This window comes from Aquila chrysaetos (assembly GCF_900496995.4).
Source record: "Aquila chrysaetos chrysaetos chromosome W unlocalized genomic scaffold, bAquChr1.4 W_unloc_1, whole genome shotgun sequence".
Classification (NCBI taxonomy): Eukaryota; Metazoa; Chordata; class Aves; order Accipitriformes; family Accipitridae; genus Aquila; species Aquila chrysaetos.
Window position 1 is genome coordinate 3,225,997 of NW_024470321.1, and position 23,669 is coordinate 3,249,665.

A 23,669-nucleotide genomic window follows, 5' to 3' on the forward strand; every position below is an offset into this window, starting at 1 on the left:
ACAGCATCCTTTATATATGGGTGTGAATGCACTCATCACTCATAAAAGTTCAAACCATGTAGAAATCCTACTTACACAAAAGAGCTTTTTTCTCCCACTCACCTTGTGGGAGTGAACTCCAACTGCAAAAACCTTTCTGTTATGTAGAAGGCATTTCCTTTGATGAGTTTTCTATTTGTTATCCTTTTATTTTCACAGTGTCTTCTCCTTCTTGTATTCTGAAATAGTAAATAAAAGCAGTTCATTCCTTTCCTCTTTATGTTTTTTATACTGTACACAAATTTCTATTGTATCTCAGATCTGTGTCCCTCCAAACATTGAACTGTTTTCTGTCTCTTCATATGCAAGCAATGGATACTAATAATTTCCAGAACCTCTGTATTTCTATTAGGCTTTTTAATCTTGGTAATTTTTTTTTTTAATTTTAAGTGAGGACACTCCTATTCAGAAAAAAGCATGAAAACCCTCCACACAATATCTGATCCACACTTACTGCTAGCCCTTATCTAGATAGATGGCTTTTTATTAATATCCATCTGACTTCAAGCAGGCACAATTAAAGGCTATAGCAGGAGAAATCAAGCTGAATTTACCTCTACAATATTTTTTAATTAATTTTAAAGTATATTTGCAATTATTAAAATATTTTGTGTGAGACTAGCAGAATAAATAACAAATATGTTAAGGACATTAAAATAATTTTTATTATTAAATGTTTTCTATTAAAAGTCAGAACTGGCTAACATTCTCTCATGCAAGAATATAAGTGCTGACTGATATTGATAACACCTCTTTTTTTCCTCATAATACAACAGATTTGTATGCACATATAAATTTGTGTAGTTGTAGTCTTCCTTGCTAACATTTAGCAATGAATATATATATATATCTGAATAGTATAATAACTGAACACATTTTGAAGAGGTAACAGTATTTCATTTGAATTTAAATGTCTTGTTTTGAATAAGCAGTTATGTTATGGAGCTAAATCAGTCAGCTTAACAACAAAGGGCAGTATGCTGATGAATTATGTATGTTATCTGCATTTTCTGCCTGTTGATAATTGACAGGTATCATGGCACCTTCTACAAACTTCCTGTAATTATATGCCACATATGAAACACTGACTTATGTGTAATGGTCCTCTCCCCACACACATACACACAAAATGTTTTTATGTTTTATTTAAAGCTTACAGCATTTTTAAATTTTCTGTTTCTCTCACTCTGGTTTCCAAGCTGCTTTGCCACTCAACACATTCAACAATGTTAAATTAATAAGATTTCTTCAGTGTTAGTTTGTCAGACTCACTCATTCAAGCTTTTGTTCCATCCTTTTTATTTGTTTTGTTTAAAAAAATTTAGAAAGGATAAACCAATACCAAAGAAAATTTACCTTGTAATTGTTTAAGAGAAATTACCTATAATACAACAGATGTCAGTCTTTGATATCAAGTTCCTGTCTTTACTGACAGATATATTTTAGTCATTATGTAGCAGCTTTAGGTAGTAACAGGTTAAAAAAACCTAGTGTCTTAATAGAGCTGATTAAATAGCTAGTTCCTTCTTGGTAGCATGCATTTATTTCAGATTAACTCCACCATAACAAGGATACATTAATTGGGTAGCTCCATAACTGGACTCATTAGATGCAATGCTTACTGACTAAATTTAACCACTGCTGGATATCTTAGCACATGATTCAGAATTACTTTCCTTTTAATTCAGTGTTCTGTTCCTTGGAAGGAAATTTTGCTGAGAATTATTTTAATAAATCCGTGATAATAAAGCTATAATTAAAAAGGAATCTTTTAGTTACCTTGAAGGGCTTTTTACTTATATTTTCTTAAATACCTCAATTTATATTTTAATCTAAAAACCTACATTCAGTAAATGATATGCCTGATATATGTAAAACAGCACCACTAGTATATGCAGTAGAAGAGTTCCTCACTTTCTGTCAACACATCTTTGACAGTATTCACTACCAGAGAAAGTGCATGAAACAAAGCCCCAGCATTTAAAGAAAATTAGATAAATATCTCTTTTGTTCCCATTAATTTAGACTTCATTTGTCAAGTTCTTTAGAAACCAAAGCTTATATTCTTACCCTGTATCGTTGACTAAGTTGGTTCTGAGGCTCATACATTAATGAAACAAATGATCCAATACATTGTTTCTCACTGAATTAAAATATACTGTTAAACATATTTATAAAGCCCCTTTCATCAAAAAACACTTAAACTTTCAAGATATGATAACCTGGGACTCTGGTAGAAGGTGACAGCCTGTGAGCAGTCAGTGATGGCAAAGGAAATGTAATGTATTACCACCAGCTAGTAACATCCTGTGGTGGGTTGATCTTGGCTGGCCACCAGGTGCCCTACCAAGCCGCTCTAACACTCCCCCTCCTCAACTGGACAGGGGACAGAAAAATATAATGAAAGGAGTGTGGATCAAGATAAGGACAGGGAGAGATCACTCACCAATTACTGTCACGAGCAAAACAGTCTCGACTTTGGGAAAATTAACTTAATTTATTACCAATCAAATCAGAGTAGAACAATGAGAAATAAGAACAAATCTCAAAACACCTTCCCCCCACCCCTCCCTTGTTCCTGGGCTCAACTTCACTCCCGAATTCTCTACCTCCTCCCCCCGAGCGGCACAGGGGGACAGGGAATGGGGTTTGCGGTCAGTTCATCACAGGTTGCCTCTGCCACTCCTTCCTCCTCACACTCTTCCCCTGCTCCAGCATGGGGTCCCACCCATGGGAGACAGTCCTCCACAAAATTCTCCAATGTGGGGCCTTCCCATGGGCTGCAGTTCTTCATGAACTGCTCCAGCATGGGTCCTTCCCAAGGGGTGCAGTCCTTCAGGAACGGAATGCTCCAACGTGGGCTCCTCTCCACGGGGTCACAGGTCCTGCCAGAAAACCTGCTCTAGTGTGGGCTTCCCATGGGGTCACAGATTCCTTCAGGGTACATCCACCTGCTCCAGTGTGGGGTCCTCCACAGGCTGCAGGTTGGATATCTACTCTACCATGGACCTCCATGGGCTGCAGGGGAACAGCCTGCCTCACCATGGTCTTCCCCACAGGCTGCAGGGGAATTGCTGCTCCGGTGCCTGGAGCACCTCCTCCCCCTCCTTTTTCACTGACCTTGGTGTCTACAGAGTTGTTTCTCTCACATATTCTCGCTCCTCTCTTCCAGCTGCTGTTGCGCAGCAGTTTTTTTCCCCCCTTCTTAAATACGTTATCACAGAGGCGCTACCACCATCGCTGATGGGCTTGGCCTTGGCCAGCCACAGGTCCATTTTGGATCCCGCTGGCACTGGCTCTATCAGACATGGGGGAAGCTTCTGGCATCTTCTCACAGAAGCCACCTCTGTAGCCCCCAGCTACCAAAACCTTGCCACGTAAACTGAATAAACAACCCCACTGAACTGAAAGACAAAATTTCAGGAAGGGGGAAAAAAAATAACAGAATTTTTTCTGTAAGGCATGATTTTTGGTAAAGATATCTGGATGTAGGACCTGGCTGGCTTAAGAGCTCCAAAAACCTGAGTGTAGATAAGTAAGGTAAAAAGCAGAGTCTGGATCTTTTAGCAGTTGCTGGCAAATGCTTATATGAACAATTAGCGATGACCATACATAAATCCAATTTTCAAAGACTTAGCATTCAGTTGAAGTAAACCCAAAATTCACAGGGACATGCGGAGGCACACAACCATGATTTAAATAGAAATGATCATGATCCCTCTCTGATTTTTATTTTACATTGCCACCAATGCACCTAACGCTTCTGAAGCAGGTTTTGTTTTCTAGCTGCTGCTTATCCAGCTTAGCCTGAAGCGGCACAGATGTCTCCCAGAAAACTATTGGGTTCAGTGGGAGAAGCTTTCCAGATCATCTCAGATGTATCTGAGCCACAGGAAGAACTTGGGAAAGCAAGCAGGCTGGGGTGCTTGGGGGACACAAGCCTTCCAGATGCAGTGTCCCGGGGATGTACAGCAACCACTCTCAGAAAGGAAGTGGCAAATCAAAGACATTTCCATAAGTTGGTTTATTTAGCCTCCTAAAATGAAGGTTAGGAAAGGATTGGTTTACTTTTGATAAAAACAAAATGTGAATGTCTTCCTCTCTGTACCCTTTTAAAGAATAATCAAACATCCAAAACAAAACAGACTCTGTGATCCCTTCTCATCTTTTAATGATCTCCTCACCTACCAATCTGCTTAGCATAGTCTAATTTGTATAGGGCTAAATAATACACCATTTTCTTCACAGGAGTGGTACGTATTTAGGCAAAGGTGGTGTTTTCCAGCCAGACTCAATAGGACAAAAATATTGACAGGCCATTGACAAGGCTGAGGATTTTCTGGAATTCTCCAAGCCAGAGACCAGCTCCCCATTGCATTTTTAGTGCTATATTTCACTTTAACAAAACAAAGAGAAAAAGAAACAAGCTCCCTATCCCCAAAATGTTTCAAACCATGCCAATAAATGTCCTTGTGCTGATGATGCTTAGACTAGGAATTTATGTATCATTATATTTCAAAGATGCACTTTAAGTATTTGCATGTTACAACTTCCTGAGTAATACAGACTGTACTTGTCTAGAGCTGTTTCTGCAGTACATTTTTTCAACACCCAATTACTTTATACTTGTCTCAAGATAATTTGTGGAAAATTTCATGAGAACTGCATTAGCCCTGATTTCTACAAGATGTTATCATAATCAAAACAAAAATTCATTACATAAATATACAATATCTCTATACCAGTTTTGTGTACCACTTCTGGTTCTATACCATGCACAAGTTCCACATTTCTATTTCATCAGTATCTGTCATATTAATAAAACGATAGTCTTAAGACCCAGTAAATATGTAAAAGTGTGGAAAATGATGTTATAATACTTGTGACTGACTTAGACATGAAAAAAATCTCAAAATTTTTTTGTATAAAGGAATGGAGAAAAACATTTAATAAAAACAGGAGATTATTAAAAGCATCAAATCAATTACTGTATTACCTTACTTTTGCTATCATGGACTAAACAGCGTCACAGTTCTCCGATGAGACAACGTAGGAACAGTCTGTGCTTCATTGATACATTTCAGGTTTATTGTTATTTTTAATGTTAGAAAGGGTGAAAGAAGGAAGATGAGGTGAATCTAACAATTGTAATTATTAAAAAAATACTGCTGTTCTGGAAAGAAGAATAACGCTGAGTTCATCAGTGAGAACCTACAAGTGAAACCAGTCTGCGCTTGCTATTCAAGCCAGACAAACAGAAATGGGACACAGCAGTTCGTTTAGGAACAGCAGCAAGGCAAGTTTAACATCATTTTAGTGTCCCTTTTAGAATTTGGAAAACCCAAAGCACAGCATTAGTATTCAAAGAATCTGTTCAGTTTTAGCAGAAAGAAGTGGGGAGAGTCCAAGCACTAGTCAAGGGCTTTGCCCAACAAGTATGAAAAGGCTAAATGTAGTGTAGAGGAAAGAGTGGCAACTGCAATGTAACCCACCCCTGGTCCTGCAGTAGGGTGGGCACGGAGGAGAAACAAGCATGCCAGGAAAGAAAAGCATGAGCAGAAATGCTTAGGGTAGTGTGAATTTGCACAAGCCATCCAGCAGAGGCAAAGACAGGCTGGATCTCACATCCCATCTGATTAAGATGGAACTGACACTGCTTCTTTCCAGTCATCTGTTATACACACCCCCTCAGCACCAATGCTTGCCTAGCACACCTCCTGGCACGCTGGGTGCTGTACAACCAACCGACTGTCCACACACCTAAAGCACTTGCAGTGTGAGTCCTGGAGCTACACTGTTATCAAAGCATTAATAAAATGAAGAAGCCAGTCTGATGCATATCACAGCCATCCTAAGTTTTTTTTAAAAGGAGCATGCAGAACAGTTTAATTTCAGCCTTCATTCAAACTTTGTTAAAAGCTCAAAAATTTGCACATATATACTGCAAATTTTGCCAAAAATATTCAACTTCTGGCTGGGTCATCTGAGAGTTTGGAACATTGTGAATAATGCAAACAAATCATAACTGAACCTATAACTACAGTGATGGAAGTTGTAACAGATATGACATAACTGTGCCAGCTGATAGCAACTAAGCAGGTGAGAAAGCTCCTGTCTGCTGTGCAAACCCTGCTCATACTGTACTCCCTTAAGTTTCCCCCCCTTCACCCTCCTTTCACTAAAAACTGTTGCACCATGTCATAAATGTAGAACGTCTATAGGATAGGATAGGAGCTGGCATTTTGGTATTTGTGCAGTCTGTGACGTCCAAATTTGATCTTGTCCCACAGGTGGTTATACTACAAAACACTATAGTGACATGGTGGATTGGAGTTTGGCTTGAGTAAGGACCGCAGGATGTAGCCAGTGCCCCAGCCTGGCATTCTTGCCTTTGCTTTGGTCTCCAGGTATGAAAAGATCTGCAAACTAGTGCAAGATAAGCATCCTTATGCAATAAAAGTATCTTCCTTCTCTTTTTGGTTAGAGATTTTTAGAAGAACACTCCTCACAGAAAAAAAAAAAATATGGTATAAAACTAGTGCTGTAGAGATGAGAAAAGTGTTTCTTTAGTATTTAAAAAAGACAAAAACAAGTTAAATCATCCCAGAATTTAAATTCCTCCCAATTTCAGTACTTCCTGCTTTGCCTGCACTGCAGGCACTGATGCTACAGAGCAGTGGTAGCACCCATTTAGGATCAGGTATGCTTGTCTTACATGTTGTAAGCATCATCTTCTAACATCATTGCAAATTAATTAGAAAAGCTAATATACTCTGTTTTAAGAGAAAAAAAAAAATGGTTTGGTTATCTCTGCATCGCTGAAATATGAAACCCAGCCTAAGTACTCCTTTAATAAATACATTGTTTAAATATAGGTATTCTGGTCTGAATCATATTAATCATTAATTAATCATTAATATGATTAATAGTAATCATATTAAAGGGTTCAGTTTTAGTGTATCAGTTTACCAACATTTCAGCAGCAAGATCTGGTCTAAATCACCAAATAATTTCCATTTGTGAACAATCAATCAGTTTCATGATACCTAACACATAGAAAAACTTCTTAAAGCTTTTTTTTTTTTAGAGAGAAAGAGAAGTTCTTGACTTAGGATGGGTTATGAGGAGTCCTGATAGAAGTTCCACAGGACAACAGGTATAACTATTCTACTAAGGTTTGGTTTTGACTTTCTTTTCTCCTGACAGAGGCAAAGAAGGGAGACCTGAATAATTCCCTTCTCCCCCTGCCCCCGCTCAACATCAGTGCATTGGGTCTGGCTGAGGTGGAGTTAATTTTCCCCATAGCAGCCCTCATAGAACTGTGCTCTGCATTGGTAGCTAGAAAGGTGTTGATAACACACCAGTGTTTTGGCTACTGCTGAGCAGCGCTGGCACAGCACCAAGGCTGTCTCTCCAACATTTTTGCCCCCCTCAACGGCAGGCTGGGGCTGGGCAAGATCTTGGGAGGGGATATAGCCAGGACAGCTGACCTAAACTAACCAAACAGATATTCCATACCATATGACGTCAGCTCAGCAATAAAAGCTAAGTAAAGGGAGGAGGAAGTGGGGGCCATTCATTATTTACATTTGTCTTCTGGAGCAACCGCTATGTGTACTGAAGCCCTGCTTCCCAGGAAGTGGCCAGACATCAACTGCTGATGGGAAGTAGAGAATAAAATCTTTTTGTTTTCCTTTGCTTTCCATGCATGGGCTTTGCTTTTCTTTATTAAACTGCCTTTATCTTGACCCATGAGTTCTTTTTCATCTTATTTTCTCCCCCCTTGTCCTGCTGAGGAGGGGGAGTGATAGAGTGGCTTGGCGGACACCTGGCATCCAGCCAAGGTCAATCCACAATGACCAGATCTCTTGGTAATGAAACTGGAATTTTATAAATAGAATAAAATATTAAAAAAAGATGCACAAGCTGATTGTGCATCAAGCTAGTGTTGAATCAATGCACAAGCTAGTGTTGGTGTGCTTCCTACGAGCCATTGTCATTTAAAAGGTTTCCTATTTAATAAACAGGTGGTGGTTGGTTTGTGCTAGATTCCAGGCCCACTTCATCTTTGGATGTTGAAACAATAGGGATATCAAGACATATAGGATCATAGAATCATTTAGGTTGGAAAAGACCCTCAAGATCATTGAGTCCAACTGTTAACCTAACACTGCCAAGTCCACCACTAAACCATGTCCCTAAGCACCGCATCTACACGTCTTTTAAATACCTCCGGGGATGGTGACTCAACCACTTCCCTGGGCAGCCTGTTCCAAGGCTTGATAACCCTTTCGGTGAAGAAATTTTTCCTAATATCTAATCTAGACCTCCCCTGCCACAACTTGAGGCCATTTCCTCTCATTCGATCAATTGTTACATGGGAAAAGAGACCGACACCCACCTCGCTACAACCTCCTTTCAGGTAGTTGTAGAGAGCAATAAGGTCTCCCCTCAGCCTCCTTTTCTCCAGGCTAAACAGCCCCAGTTCCCTCAGCCGCTCCTCATAAGACTTGTGCTCCAGGCCCCTCACCAGCTTTGTTGCCCTTCTCTGGACACTCTCCAGCAACTCAATGTCTTTCTTGTAGCGAGGGGCCCAAAACTGAACACAGTACTCAAGGTGCGGCCTCACCAGTGCCGAGTACAGGGGAACAATCACTTCCATAGTCCTGCTGGCCACACTATTTCTGATGCAGGCCAGGATGCCGTTGGCCTTCTTGGCCACCTGGGCACACTGCTGGCTCATATTCAGCTGGCTGTCAACCAGCACCCCCAGGTCCTTTTCTGCCAGGCAGCTTTCCAGCCACTCTTCCCCAAGCCTGTAGCGCTGCATGGAGTTGCTGTGACCCAAGTGCAGGACCCGGCACTTGGCCTTGTTGAACTTCATACGATTGGCCTCGGCCCATCGATCCAGCCTGTCCAGATCCCTCTGTAGAGCCTTCCTACCCTCGAGCAGATCAACACTCCCTCCCAACTTGGTGTCATCTGCAAACTTGCTGAGGGTGCACTCGATCCCCTCATCCAAATCATTGATAAAGACATTAAAGAGAACTGGCCCCAATACTGAGCCCTGGGGAACACCACTTGTGACCTGCCGCCAATCGGATTTAACTCCATTCACCACAACCCTCTGGGCCCGCCCATCCAGTCAGTTTTTTATCCAGCGAAGAGTACACCCGTCTGTGAGGGACCAAGAGACTGTGAGAGACTGGCAACCATTTTGTCTCAAACAACCAAGCAGGTAGCTGCAAGCTGCCGAAACAGGACGTGCCTTGCGGAGGTGGGGTAGTGAACAGTTTCTGGGAGGCTTTCTAGTGGTTGTGCCTCAAAGAGGCTTTAAGGCAATTGTTTTTCTGGGAAGTTTTCTAGCGGTTGCATTTTGGATGTTTTGTCACAGGTTCAGAGTTTTGCCACAGGCCCTTACCATGGCAGTTGTGTAAACAAGTTAAATGGGATAAGGAGGCATCAGCAACACCCCCCCTGACCAACTCCCTCCTCAAGAACTTTCGAGAAGACCCCACAACACATGCAGGAAGAGCTCTCTCAGATGAGGGTATAAAAGCAGGGGAGACCAACCCCCAGGCGCACGCCTACCGCCTGAGGAATCCAGACAGTTACTACTGAGACTCTTTCCTCGCTGGATCTGTTGCAAATACTTTGATAAAGATTTGATTAAAACAAAATAGTGAGACAGGAGTGTGAAGTTTGCAACGTAGTTATAGAGACTTAGGAACATTACAAACTGTGCTAAGCATAACCATAAGAATACAAGTATTGTTGACAGTCAGTTAACCATAGAATTCTAACACAGATTGGTTAATTATAGTGGTTTGCTTTAAGAAATCGTTATGGACCTTAGTTCTGTTGCTTAGAAACCTTACTTTGATCAAAGTTCTGGTTAATGGATTATGTGAGATCGACCAATGATTGTTTTAACATAAGAATATTAATAAGGTAGTATGATTAGAAGACCAATCATAGAAAAAGAATTAACATAGAATGTACTTTTGTGTAATCTAATATAATGGCAAGAATCATACTGCGCAGAATCACCTAAGAAGAGGTCAAGAAGCGGACAAGTGAGGAAGACTATGGAAGACCACCAGAGACCTTCAACGCGCTTGCGTAAAGGACATTTACATATGTTAATAGTTTCTCGGAAAACTAATGATTATGTATAACATTTCTCGGAAATCTAGTGAATATGTATAACAGGTGTGTATTTAACCTGCATGATTAAACCAGACAGGTGCACACGCTAGGTGGAGCGATCCCCCGTGTGCCCAGCGCTGCAATAAAGGAGTGCCTGCTTCTTAACTTCTCATTGCTGTTAAGGAGTTTTATTCCGGATTTCGGCAACAGTTTTGGCAACCCAGATGGGACCTTGCGAGTGAGACTGGACGAGATTGAGTGTTGATCGAGCTCCGGCTGGCACCGAGGGATTCTCGGGGAGAACCATCGCTCTCAACTCATAAAGCTCCTCGCAACGTTCCCTGGAGAAAGGGTAAGGCATTTCTTCTTTGAAACTTGTTTGGATAGCCTGCCCATAAGGTGCGGCGAAAGCTTCGCAGGGTTGGGGCTGAGAGGGTACCCGTTTGTGTAGAAGCCTAGGCGTCTGCCCATAAGTCATAAGTGAAAGCTATTGCAGGGTTGGACAATAGTGGAAACAAGGGAACCTATATGCTATAGAGTTCTCAAAGGTAGTGCCTCCAACTAAGGTTGGAAGTTTTAAGTGTGAGTATATTCTGCTGATTAATAATCTTGCCAGGGGATATTGGTTATGACTCTTGTCTAGGGAAGTCGGCTTTGTCCGTGCCCTAGACAAGTAGGTGGACTCCATTACCTGGCAACAATTGTTATTTGCATTTGTTTGATATCTGGTATTTGATACATGCATTTGGTATTTGAAACTTTGTATTTGATACTTGGCATTTGATACTTGGTTCGGGATTTGGCGTTTGATATTTGAGTATTGATATTCGATACTTGATATTTGGTATATATTTAATAGATATTTGGTATTTGATATATATAAACATAATGGCATTAGCCAAATTATTTAAGAGTAAGAGCATGGGAAATTTATCCACTGATGGAAAGATACCGAAAACATCTCCGCTGGGATGTTTGTTGGCACACTGGGGTGAATTGCATGAGGACTTACGTAAAAATCAAATGATTGAATATTGTAATCATTGGTGGCCCTTGTATGTTTTGGAAGATCAGGAAAAGTGGCCAACAAATGGAACTTTAAGCTATAATACTATATTACAGTTAATGTTATTTTGTAGGAGAGAAGGTAAATGGAGTGAAGTGCCATATGTGGATTTGTTCTTTTATTTGAGGCAGAGAACGGATTGGCAAAAAGAATGCAAGTTAATTAGTCAAGATAATTTGGTGATGACATTAACTTCAGAAAATAAGAAATCTAAGAGTTGTTGTTCGGCTTGTGATATTGGAAGGAGGTGCATTAGGTGTACGGTACCAAAAGAGGATGAAATGGAACTGGAATTAGAAATAGCCCCACCAAGGGAGGAGCAGAATCTCTCTCCCTCACATGCACGGGAAAGGAGTATTGAACCAGGGAGAATAATAGAACCAGATAGTACTAGGATGGGGGATGGAGTTGATGAAGCACCAGAAGTAATAGTCCATACCCCAGTGTCTCGGAGGACTCGTCAGCAAACTCAATTGTTGGCTCCCTTGAGACGGGGGTGGGACAACATGGGCCAGTATATGTCAAAGTGCCGTTTTCTATTATGGATTTGATGGCATGGAAACAGGCAGCAGGGGTTTATAGAGAAGATCCGGAGAGAGTAGGAAGGGTTGTAGAAACAATTATTAGAACTCAGGATCCAGACTGGAATGATTTACAAGTAGTATTGGACAATTTATTGGACAGCACTGAAAAACAGATGGTATTAAAGACTGGAAAAGCACAAGCAGAGGTAGCACATATGAATGAAACACTCTCTGGAACTTTGGAACAGAGTTTTCCTTCAGGAGATCCCCAGTGGGATCCTAATGACCCTGTAGACAGGAGAAGGTTAACTCGGTACCAAAAGTGGGTATTGTATGGAGTAAAACATGCAATGCCAAAAGCTCTGAATTGGTCTAAATTATATGAAATAAAACAAGACAAAAATGAGTCTCCCTCTGTGTTTTTGGAAAGATTGAAAGAAACTGCTAGAAAATATACTGATTTAAAATTGGAAACAGAGGCAGAACAGCAACAGCTAGCCTCGATTTTTATGAGACAATCGGCGCCTGATATAAGATGAAAGCTCCAAAAATTGGAGGGGGAGGACTCAAGAGATCTGAACAAAATGTTAGAAACAGCATGGAAAGTTTATAATAATCAGGAAAAGGAGGAAGAACAAAGAAAAGAAAAGAGAGAAAAGATTAGAGAAAGTAGATTAATAGCTGTTTTAACAGGGAGTGCAGCAAGAGGAAGAAGACGAACTCGAGGAAGAGGAGGTTTTAAAAACTTTGGTAACCGGGAACCTAATGCACCTCTAGGAATGAATCAGTGTGTGTATTGCAGAGAGAATGGACATTGGAAAAAGGATTGTCCTCAGCTGCAAACAAATCAGCAAGAGGCTGTGAAAATGATGACTTTAAATGAATGAAGGGGACCCGAGGAGAGCCCAGCTGAACCTCTGGTTACAATTAAGCTGGGAAATGATAAAGTTGAATTTTTAGTTGATACAGGAGCAGTATATTCTGTTTTGAATACTCGCAAAGGGAAATTAGGAGATAAGACAGCAACTATAATTGGAGCGACTGGGAAACAGGAAAATAGACCATTCTTTCAACCCCTTGATTTAAAAATTTGAAATAAGGCAATTACACATGAATTTTTGTATGTACCAGAATGTCCGATACCCTTGTTGGGTCGAGATCTGTTATCCAAATTAAATGCACAGATAGTTTTTGAGGAAGGAGAAATTCTTTTAAGGATACCAGAATCAAAAACAGGAGAAATATTGGTGATACAGGAGAAAGTTAAGATACAGGAAATACCACAAGAAGTTAATGATGCTGTGATACCTATAGTTTGGAACACAGAGATACCTGGAAAATCTAAGGCAGCACAACCTGTAAAAGTGGAACTGAAGGAAAATGTGAAACCAGTGAGACTAAAACAATATCCAATTAAACCAGAGGCGAGATTGGGAATTAAGAAATTAATTGATAAATTTTTGGAATATGGAATTTGGGAGGAATGTGAATCTGAATATAATACTCCAATTTTACCAGTGAAAAAGCCATCGAGAGAGTATAGGTTAGTGCAGGACCTGAGGGCAATAAATCAGATAGTGAAAGATATACATCCTGTAGTGGCCAATCCATATACACTTTTAACAGCTCTAAGGGAAAATCATCAGTGGTTTACAGTGCTTGATTTGAAAGATGCTTTCTTTTGTATACCCCTGGAAGAAGGAAGTCGAAAATTATTTGCTTTCGAGTGGGAAAATCCACAGAGAGGACGAAAAAACGCAATTGACATGGATGAGATTGCCACAAGGATTCAAGAACAGTCCAACAATTTTTGGAAGCCAATTAGCAAAAGAGCTTGAGGTGTGAAAACAAGATGGTCCCAAACCTGGACATTTGCTCCTACAGTATGTAGACGACATACTGATAGCAACGGAAGAGAGACCAGCATGTATAAAGGTAACAATTGATCTTTTAAATTTTCTGGGGCTAAGCGGATACAAAGTCTCTAGAAATAAGGCCCAGATAGCAAAACAGACTGTGATATATCTGGGTTTTGAAATTTCACAAGGACAAAGACAGTTGGGAACAGACCGCAAAGAAGCAATTTGCAGTATCCCGGAGCCGAGAAATACCCATGAATTGAGAACCTTTTTGGGAATGGCTGGGTGGTGTCGGCTATGGATAATGAACTATGGTCTGTTGGCTAAACCATTATATGAAGCTCTTAAAGGTCCACCATTCGAATGGGGTCCAGATCAGCAGAGAGCTTTCAAGAGTTTAAAACAGGCCTTGATGACAGCGCCAGCCCTGGGACTTCCGGATTTGACTAAAGACTTCCAGTTATTTGTACATGAGAAACAACACATCGCACTGGGAGTGCTGACTCAGAAGATCAGAAGCTGGAAGCGACCAGTTGGATATTTTTCCAAACAATTGGACTTTGTAAGTAAGGGCTGGCCTGCTTGTCTGAGAGCGGTAGTAGCCACTGTGATGATAATACAGGAGGCTCGAAAATTGACTTTGGGAAGAATGATGGTGGTATATGTGCCACACATGGTGATATCAGTGTTAGAGCAAAAGGGGGGCCATTGGCTATCCCCGAGCAGAATGATGAAATATCAGGTAATTTTAATGGAGCAAGATGATGTGATTTTGAAAACCACTAACTTAACTAATCCTGCAGTTTTTCTGAGTTCTGAACAGGAAGAAGGACAACTGGAACATGATTGCCTGACTACCATTGAATATGTATATTCCAGTCGAGAGGACCTGAAGGATGTACCTATGGACAATCCGGACTGGGAATTGTACAGATGGTAGCAGTTTCATCGAAAACGGGATCCGCTATGCAGGATATGCGGTAACAACTGAAAAATCAGTTATAGAAGCCAATGCTTTGCCGAGCACAACTTCAGCTCAGAAGACGGAATTAGTGGCTTTGACAAGGGCTCTAGAATTGAGTAAAGAAAAGAAAGTAAACATCTGGACTGATTCGAAATATGCATTTGGTGTGGTCCATGTCCATGGGATTTTATGGAAAGAAAGAGGATTATTATCCTCTCAGGGGTCCAACATTAAATATAAAGAAGAGATTTTATATTTATTACAAGCAGTTCAGAAACCAACTGCAGTAGCAATCATGCACTGTAAAGCACATCAATCAGGGAATACAAAAGAGATTGTAGGGAACAGATTAGCAGATAAATCAGCTAGGGAAGCAGCCAAAAGGAATGTCTTACAAATGCCATTAATTCCTACAAAAACTATTGCATTACCAAAGGAAAAACCTAAATATTCAGAGGAGGACGAGAAATTGGAGAGATTATTAAATACAAGGAAAAATCTGGAAGAGTGGTGGGTGACATCAAAAGGTCAAGTAGTAGTCCCACCATTTGTAATGAAAGAAATAGTACAGACAAAACATAAGGAATGTCATTGGGGAGCAGAAACATTAGTAACCCTCTTGAGAAGGCAAGTGGTATCAGTAAAATGCTAGAAATAGCTAAAATGACAACTGCTAAATGTGAAATATGTTTAAAAAAACAATCCAGTAGTAAAGAAAAAGGCCCAAATGGGAATATTGAAATCAGGAATGGAACCAGGGGATTATTGGCAAATAGATTTTTCAGAGTTACCTCGACAAAATGGGTATCGATACATTTTGGTGGGGGTTGATACTTTTACAGGATGGCCGGAAGCCTTTCCCTGTCGAACCAATCAGGCAAAAGAGGTCATTAAATGGTTATTCCAAGAAATTATCCCGAGATTTGGAGTACCTATTGGAATCTCTTCTGATAGAGGTTCTCATTTTGTTGCAGAAATAGTCCAGGGTGTTAGTAAAATTTTGGGAATTACATGGGACTTACATACACCTTGGAGACCACAATCTAGTGGAAAGGTGGAAAGGATGAATCAGACATTGAAAAGACAAATTAATAAAATATGTCAAGAAGCCAATTTGAAATGGCCTCAGGCACTCCCACTGGCCCTTCTACTAATTCGGGTCCAACCAAAGAGCGGGACATTAATTAGTCCTTAAGAATTATTATATGGAAAACCTTATGAATCTCCCGAACCAAATTTGAGCATACATTTAAAAGGAAAACAGGATGTATATAACTATTTACTTTCTTTAGGAAAGACTTTAACTGCGCTTTGGAGTGCGGTTGTTTGGAGCAGACCTCTGTCTTTAGAAAATCCAGTACATGATTTTCAACCAGGTGATTATCTCTATGTGAACACATGGACTTCTGAACCTCTTCAGGAACGTTAGAAAAGACCCTTTCAAATATTGTTGACTACTTTTACTGCTGTCAAGATTGCTGAATCAGATGCATGGATCCACTATACTCGGGTGAAGAAGACACCAACAAGGAGTTAGAAATCTGAAAAAACTGGTCCTTTAAAATTGAAAGTCTATAGATAAGTTTCATGCAGTGTACTTGGGAAAATAATTGCATAAAGCTTATAGTGAATAATTAATAAAATTAAAGTGAAAGTATTGAAATAATTTTCAAAACTTTCAAAGGGGGGAAATGTTGCAAATACTTTGATAAAGATTTGATTAAAACAAAATAGTGAGACAGGAGTGTGAAGTTTGCAACGTAGTTATAGAGACTTAGGAACATTACAAACTGTGCTAAGCATAACCATAAGAATACAAGTATTGTTGACAGTCAGTTAACCATAGAATTCTAACACAGATTGGTTAATTATAGTGGTTTGCTTTAAGAAATCGTTATGGACCTTAGTTCTGTTGCTTAGAAACCTTACTTTGATCAAAGTTCTGGTTAATGGATTATGTGAGATCGACCAATGATTGTTTTAACATAAGAATATTAATAAGGTAGTATGATTAGAAGACCAATCATAGAAAAAGAATTAGCATAGAATGTACTTTTGTGTAATCTAATATAATGGCAAGAATCATACTGCGCAGAATCACCTAAGAAGAGGTCAAGAAGCGGACAAGTGAGGAAGACTATGGAAGACCACCAGAGACCTTCAACGCGCTTGCGTAAAGGACATTTACATATGTTAATAGTTTCTCGGAAAACTAATGATTATGTATAACATTTCTCGGAAATCTAGTGAATATGTATAACAGGTGTGTATTTAACCTGCATGATTAAACCAGACAGGTGCACACGCTAGGTGGAGCGATCCCCCGTGTGCCCAGCGCTGCAATAAAGGAGTGCCTGCTTCTTAACTTCTCATTGCTGTTAAGGAGTTTTATTCCGGATTTTGGCAACAGATCCAAGGGTGGTGATACTTACCTCTCCTTTTTCTCTTTCTTCTCTCTCTCTTATCTCTTCTCTTCCTCCTACCTTGTTGTTAGAAATATTTTGCTACCACTGTTAGGTGTCAAGTTTTTTATTCAAAATATCTGCTACGCCAAATTTAGCCACACTTGTGTTATAAGTCAACGTTAAATAAAACATATTTTGAGCATTTAGGAGCCATTGTCGTGACTCCTGCCCTGGGATTCGCCGAGCGAAATGGGGTGTTGAAATTTTCCCTGTCCCTCCTGTGTCATTGTCATGACTCCTGTGTGCGGCAACAGAATATCTAAAAGATCACCTCCCTCGAGACCACCGAGTGGGACGGGACATCTAAATTGGCATCTGTCATGACCCAGACTGGACACACCAGGGAGTCGTGTTTAATTCGAAATTCCCTTGGGCTAAATTAAGGTGAAACAACACCAAACGATCAGTTAAACATTTTATTCATGACAGAAGCAAACTGAACTGGGGAGGCGTGATAGTAGGTGGCAGGGTTTCTCACAACAGGAATTGGCATAAGACTACTTCTGTAAACCGTGTAACCCAGGGTAACCATATACATCAATTCAGGGAAGAAGGAGATCCCTCCCATCGAGGCACAAGGTTCAGAGCAGACCTCCTTGCTTTCTGGACTCCTCCTCAGAGAAGGGCCTAGGGGTGGCTGGATCTACTCTTAGTCTCAGACTTGGTCAACAGTTTTATGTCTGTTATGGGTTTGCGTGGCATGGGGTTTTTTTTTTGGTAGCGGGGGAGGGGCCGCAGGGGTGGCTCCTGTGAGAAGCTGCTAGAAACTCCCCTGGCTCCAACTCCCCAGGCCAGAGGCAATCAGTGACAGTGGTAGCGCCTCTGGGATAACATATTTAAGAAGGGGAACTGGTAGTGAGTAGGGGGATTGGAATGTGAGAGGAACACCTATGCAGATACCAAGGTCAGTGAGGGAGGAGGGGTGCCTGAGGAGGTGGATGCCCCTGCAGCCCGTGGTGAGACGGCAGGCTGTCCCCCTGCAGCCCATGGAGGTGAACGGTGGAGTGGAGTCCCCCGAAGATGGCCGTGACTCCATGGGAAAGCCCACGCTGGAGCAGTTTGTGACTGAAGATCAGCCCGCGGAAAGGACCCACGCCAGGGAAGTTTGTGAGGAACTGCAGCCCGCGGAAAGGACTCACGTTGGAGAAGTTTGTGAAGGACTGTCTCCCATGGGAGGGACCCCACGCTGGAGCAGGGGAGGAGTGAGAAGTCCTCCCTGAGGAGGAAGGAGCAGCAGAGACAAAGTGTGGTGAGGTGACCCCAACCCCCATCCCCTGTTCCCCTGCACCGCCGGGGGGAGGAGGTAGAGAGAACCGGGAGTGGAGTTGAGACAGGAAGGAGGGAGGGGTGGGGGGAAGGTGTTCTAAGGTTTGTTTTTACTTCCTAATATCCTTGTTTTGATTTGATTGGTAGTAAATTAAATTGATTTTGTTTCTTCCCCAAGTTGAGCCTGTCTTTTGCCCGTGACCATAAGTGGTGAGCGATCCCTCCCAGTCCTTATCTTGACCCACGAGCCTGCCTTTAGATTTCTCCTCATCCCACCGTGGCTGGTGGGGGGGTGGGGAGCGAGCGAGCGGCTGCGTGGTGCTTTCTTACCGGCTGGGCTTAAACCACGACAATGTCTTAAAGGGATGAGGTGTAGGGATTGTGGAAAAGGAAAGAGAGAAGAAGACAGAGAGAGAAAAAGGAAGAGAGAAAGATTTCACCGGTTCTTGGTCCAGTGTTGGTTCAGTCAGCCGAGGGGTCCAGTTCCGGTGGGCTTGCGCGCCCGGGGCTTCAATTTGTGTCCTTTTATCATCCTTGCCCCTTCTTTGGGCGGGCACCCCGAACTTGTCAGGCTAATGAGCAGTATGTGAGCCTTTGGGCTTGGGGGTCCTTTGTGGAGTAACTTCTCCTTCCCTGCAGACATGGCCATTGTTTGATCTTTGTATCAGAACAGCTTATCAGAACAGGGAGCTGCACACCCTCCAGCACGCCCTCCCCCTCCTGTTGCTGATGCCTGAGCTGATGGGCTTTTCACCTTGGTTCCTTGCTGTGCAGGGTTTGTCTTTAAGCAGAACTTGCCCCACCACAATGTTTGAGACATTAACTCTTTCAGTCTCTCACAGTACCTCAGCCTTTTCCTCATCCTTTGTCACTATATTTCCCCCCGCATCCAATAAAGGATGGAGATTCTCCTTAGTCATCCTTTTGTTGCTAATGTAGTTATAGAAACTTTTAAAATTGTCTTTTACCGCAGTAGCCAGATTAAGTTCTAGTTGGGCTTTGGCCCTTCTAAATTTCTCCCTGCATAACCTCACAACATCTTTGTAGTTGACCTGAGTTGCCTGCCCCTTCTTCCAAAGGTCATAAACTCCTTTTTTTCCTGAGTTCCAGCCAAAGCTCTCTGTTCAGCCAGGCTGGTCTTCTTCCCTGTCGGCTAGTCTTTTGGCACTGTTATGGAGACACGCACAATCAAATCCAACAGGTGTTAAAGCTCAGATTTATTCTTCAGTAAAAAGTTAGTTAGAACTCTTGCAACATTTTTGTAAACCACAGGCTCAATGATGTAAAGGGAATTAATACTATACAGCCAATTTAAGAATTCTTAAGATTTAAAATGATGGCTCCAAAACATGCATATCACTCACCTAAAAGCTGAGGGCTCTCTCCCTCGAGGAGTTACCTCAGGCGGTGCCCCGACCCAAGGGGGAGTCCCCGACTGCAGACCTGCTGCTCCGAGGAGGACTGATTCCAACATGTCCTCCAGCGGGACCCCGTTTATACCCCTGTCGAATCTGTTCTGTGGTCATTTAATCCCTATTGGCCAAAAGGTCACCTCAGTGTGCCTGGCATGTCTCAATTGGTCAGTTCAATTTTCAACCTGCAGCCTCTAGGGTTTGGGTTTTTTTTTTCTCTTCTCCCTGCCTGAAGAAGTTTTGTTTCCTGTCGCGGGGGTGTGTGTACTGCTACAGGCACAGTGGGACGGCCTGCTCCTGCACCTTTAAGATTTCCTTCTTGAATAATGTCCAGCCTTCCTGGGCTCCTTTAGAGCTAAGATAAGCAGAATGGTTCAGATGGCTGACTATATGCCTAGGAAGGCCCAAGGTACTCTCACCATATGGTGCACACACTCCTAATGAAAGCCTAGGGCAGTTCGTTATTATCTTGTTCCTGTAAAACATACAAGATGTGCACTGACAAATTAATATTGCACCCTGAAGATGGAGAATTTTCTGACTTTTAGTATTTGGTTTCTCAATCCCAACATTACTCTTACTTCATGTGCGTATATATTCAAACATGTCTAAGAAAACTTAAGCAAAACTACTACAACTTACTGAAAAGCCAGATTCTCAGGTTGTCATCAGAGAGCCATGTTAAATCTGTGACTTGCTTAGAAAACTAGAAATGTGTTAAAAATGCATTCAGACTTAATTAGATACACCATTCCTGTTATAAAGGACAAATCTCAGATCAACCCACTCATATGAAAATACCAAACGTGATATCTTTTTAAATTTTTCTTTTTAAAAAATATCCTCTTAAATGTGTTTCTTTTATCACATCGCTTGGCATAATTAGCAATCACTGGTAGGCAGTATGCTCTGCTGTAGCTTATTATCACGACCCAGGCTGGACAGACCAGGGAGTCGTGTTGAATTCGGAAATCCCTCAGGCTAAATTAAGGTGAAATGACACCAAATGATCAGTTAAACATTTTATGGATTATGTGTAGGGATTATGGAAAAGAAAAGAGAAAGGGAGAACAAGACAGAGAGAAAAAAAGAAAAGAGAAACATTTCACCGGTCCTGGGTCCAGCATTGGTCTAAAGGTCCAGTTCTGGTGGGCATGCGCACCTGGGGCTTCAGTTTGTGTCCTTTTATCATCTTTGTCCCTCCTTCAGGCGGGCACTCGAATTTATTAGGGTAATTAATTGTCATGCGCAGTTTGTGCTTTCAGAACCTTTGGGAAATGGGTTGGTGGGCTTGGGGGTTGTTTGGGGAGTAACTTCTCCTTCCCTGCAGACATGACCATTGTTTGATCTTTGGCCATGCATGGTGAGCTGCCCTGCTCAGCATATCAGAACATGGAGCTGTGCACCCTCCTGCATGCCCTCCCCATCCTGTTGCTGATCTGTGTTGATGGGCTTCTTTTCACCTGTGGTTCCTTGCTGTGCAGGGTTCGTTGTTATGCAGATTTCGTCCTTATGCAGAACTTGCCCCACCACAGTGTTTGAGACATTAACTCTTTCAGTCTCTCACACCACCCCATTGGGTTAGTGTGGCAAGGTTTTGGTAGCCAGGGGAGGTTACAGGGATGGCTTCAGTGAGAAGCTGCTGGAAGCTTCCCCTATGTCCAACAGAGCCAATACCAGCCGGCTCTAAGACGGACCCGCCACCAGCCAAGGCTGAGCCAATCAGCAATAGTGGTAGCGCCTCTGTGGTAACATATTTAAGAAGGAAAAAAAGTTGCGGGGCACGCAGAAACGGCAGTCAGAGAGAGGAGTGAGAACATGTAAGAGAAACAACCCAGCAGACACCAAGGTCAGTGAAGAAGGAGGGGGAGGAGGTGCTCCAGGTGCCAGAGCAGAGATTCCCCTGCAGCCTGTGGGGAAGACCATGGTGAGGCAGGTTGTCCCTCTGCAGCCCATGGAGGTCCATGGTGGAGCAGATATCCAGCTGCAGGACATGGAGAACCCCATGCCAGAGCAGGTGGGTGCCCAAAGGAGGCTGTGACCCCGTGGGAAGCCTGTGCTGGAGCAGGCTCCTGGAAGGACCTGCAGACCCATGGGGAGAGGATCACGTTTTCTGGCAGGACTTGTGACCCCATGGGGGACCCACGCTGGAGAAGTCTGTTCCTGAAGGACTGCATCCTGTGGAAGGGACCCATGCTGGAGTAGTTTGTGAAGAACTGCAGCCCGTGGGAAGGACCCACGTTGGAGAAGTTCATGGAGGACTGTCTCCTGTGGGAGGGACCCCACGCTGGAGCAGGGGAAGAGTGTGAGGAGTCCTGCCCCTGAAGAGGATGAAGCGGCAGAGATTACGTGTGATGAACTGACTGTAAACCCCGTTCCCCGTCCCCCTGTCCAGCTGGGGGGGTAGGTAGAGAATCCGGGAGTGAAGTTGTGCCAGGGAAGAAGGGAGGGGTGGAGGGAAGGTTTTTTGAGATTTGGTTTTATTTCTCATTACCCTACTCTGATTGGATTGGTAATAAATTGAGTTGATTTTCCCCAAGCTGAGTCTGTTTTGCCTGTGATGGTAATTGGTGAGTGATCTCTCCTGTCCTTATCTTGACCCACAAGCCCTTTGTTATATTTTCTCTCCCCTGTCCAGCTGAGGAGGGGGAGTGATAGAACAGCTTTGGTGGGTACCTGGCATCCAGCCAGGGTCAACCCACCACAGGCTCAAACATTGTCTATATAATCTTCGTGGATTCTCCAGTCTTCTCCCAGGGTGGTGTTTTAGATGTAAAGAAAGGGGAGAGAGACAAAAGGAGAGAGAGAGAGAACATGTACAAAGCCTCGAACGGTACAAAACTTCACTTACTGGACAGAAGAGGGAGAAAAGAGAGAGGAGAGGGAAGAGATGGCACAGGTAATCACACAGTGAACAATTGCAAGGCCAAGCATTAAGAACAAAAAATCCACATAACGACGAGTCCAATGTTAACAAGCCATTTTCCCCATCCCGTGAGTCCCAAGGACATTAGGAGAGAGGTCAGCAACGATCCTCTGTTAAACCAGTCTCTTGGTTGCATCGCTTCGAAAAGTTCTCCAGTCTTGTCTGTAACTTCTCTCATCTTCTTTCGCACTTCTTCTAAGGAGGTGGTTGTGTTGTGTATGGTGAGACAGCATTCTCTGTTGGTGAGATTTAACATGCCATATACCCCATGTTCTTTTAACAATAACATCACAAAATTCAAGGTTTCCTCCTCAGGGAAGAAAATTAATATTTGAATCATCGGAGGGAGTTTTTGAGCCATAAAAGGTCCCCCAGAAGCGTTGTTCCAAGAGCAATTTGGTTTACCAGCTTTTTTCACAAGATTGGTGATGTTTAGATTAATGAGGCCAAATTGAATTCCTTCATACAAACACCTTGATTGGTGTCATTCCAGAGGTGCATAAAACCTTGAATCAAATTCCAAGCTAAATCTGGAGAATTTTTTCCCTGTCCTCCAGTGGAAAGGATCAGGACGAGGGAAAAGGCTCCCTAAAGCATCTTTCCCTATAATAACAGACAGAAATTACAAGTAACAATAGACTGTTAACACAAATAACAATTAATATAGTTAAGACTAACACGGGTCCCTTGCTGTCTTTATCCATTCCTCTTTGGTTCTACAAAGTGCAAATATCAAACATAAAGGGGCCTAGGGAAAAGGTAGTTAACAGGTCCCCTTTATCACTTTCTGTGAGCCTTCCCAAATGGACCCACTGGCTATCCCCCAGCTCAATTGTTGGGGATGGAGGAGGGGGTTTCCTGACTCGGAGATGTCCAAATTAATCAATTCAGCCTCCCGAGGAGCAGACGGGGCCATGTCCCTGGGTTCCCAGGATGGGGGTGTAATGAACGGGTTAACTTTGTTCATGAAATCGCATGTGGAGGTAGGGATATTCTTCA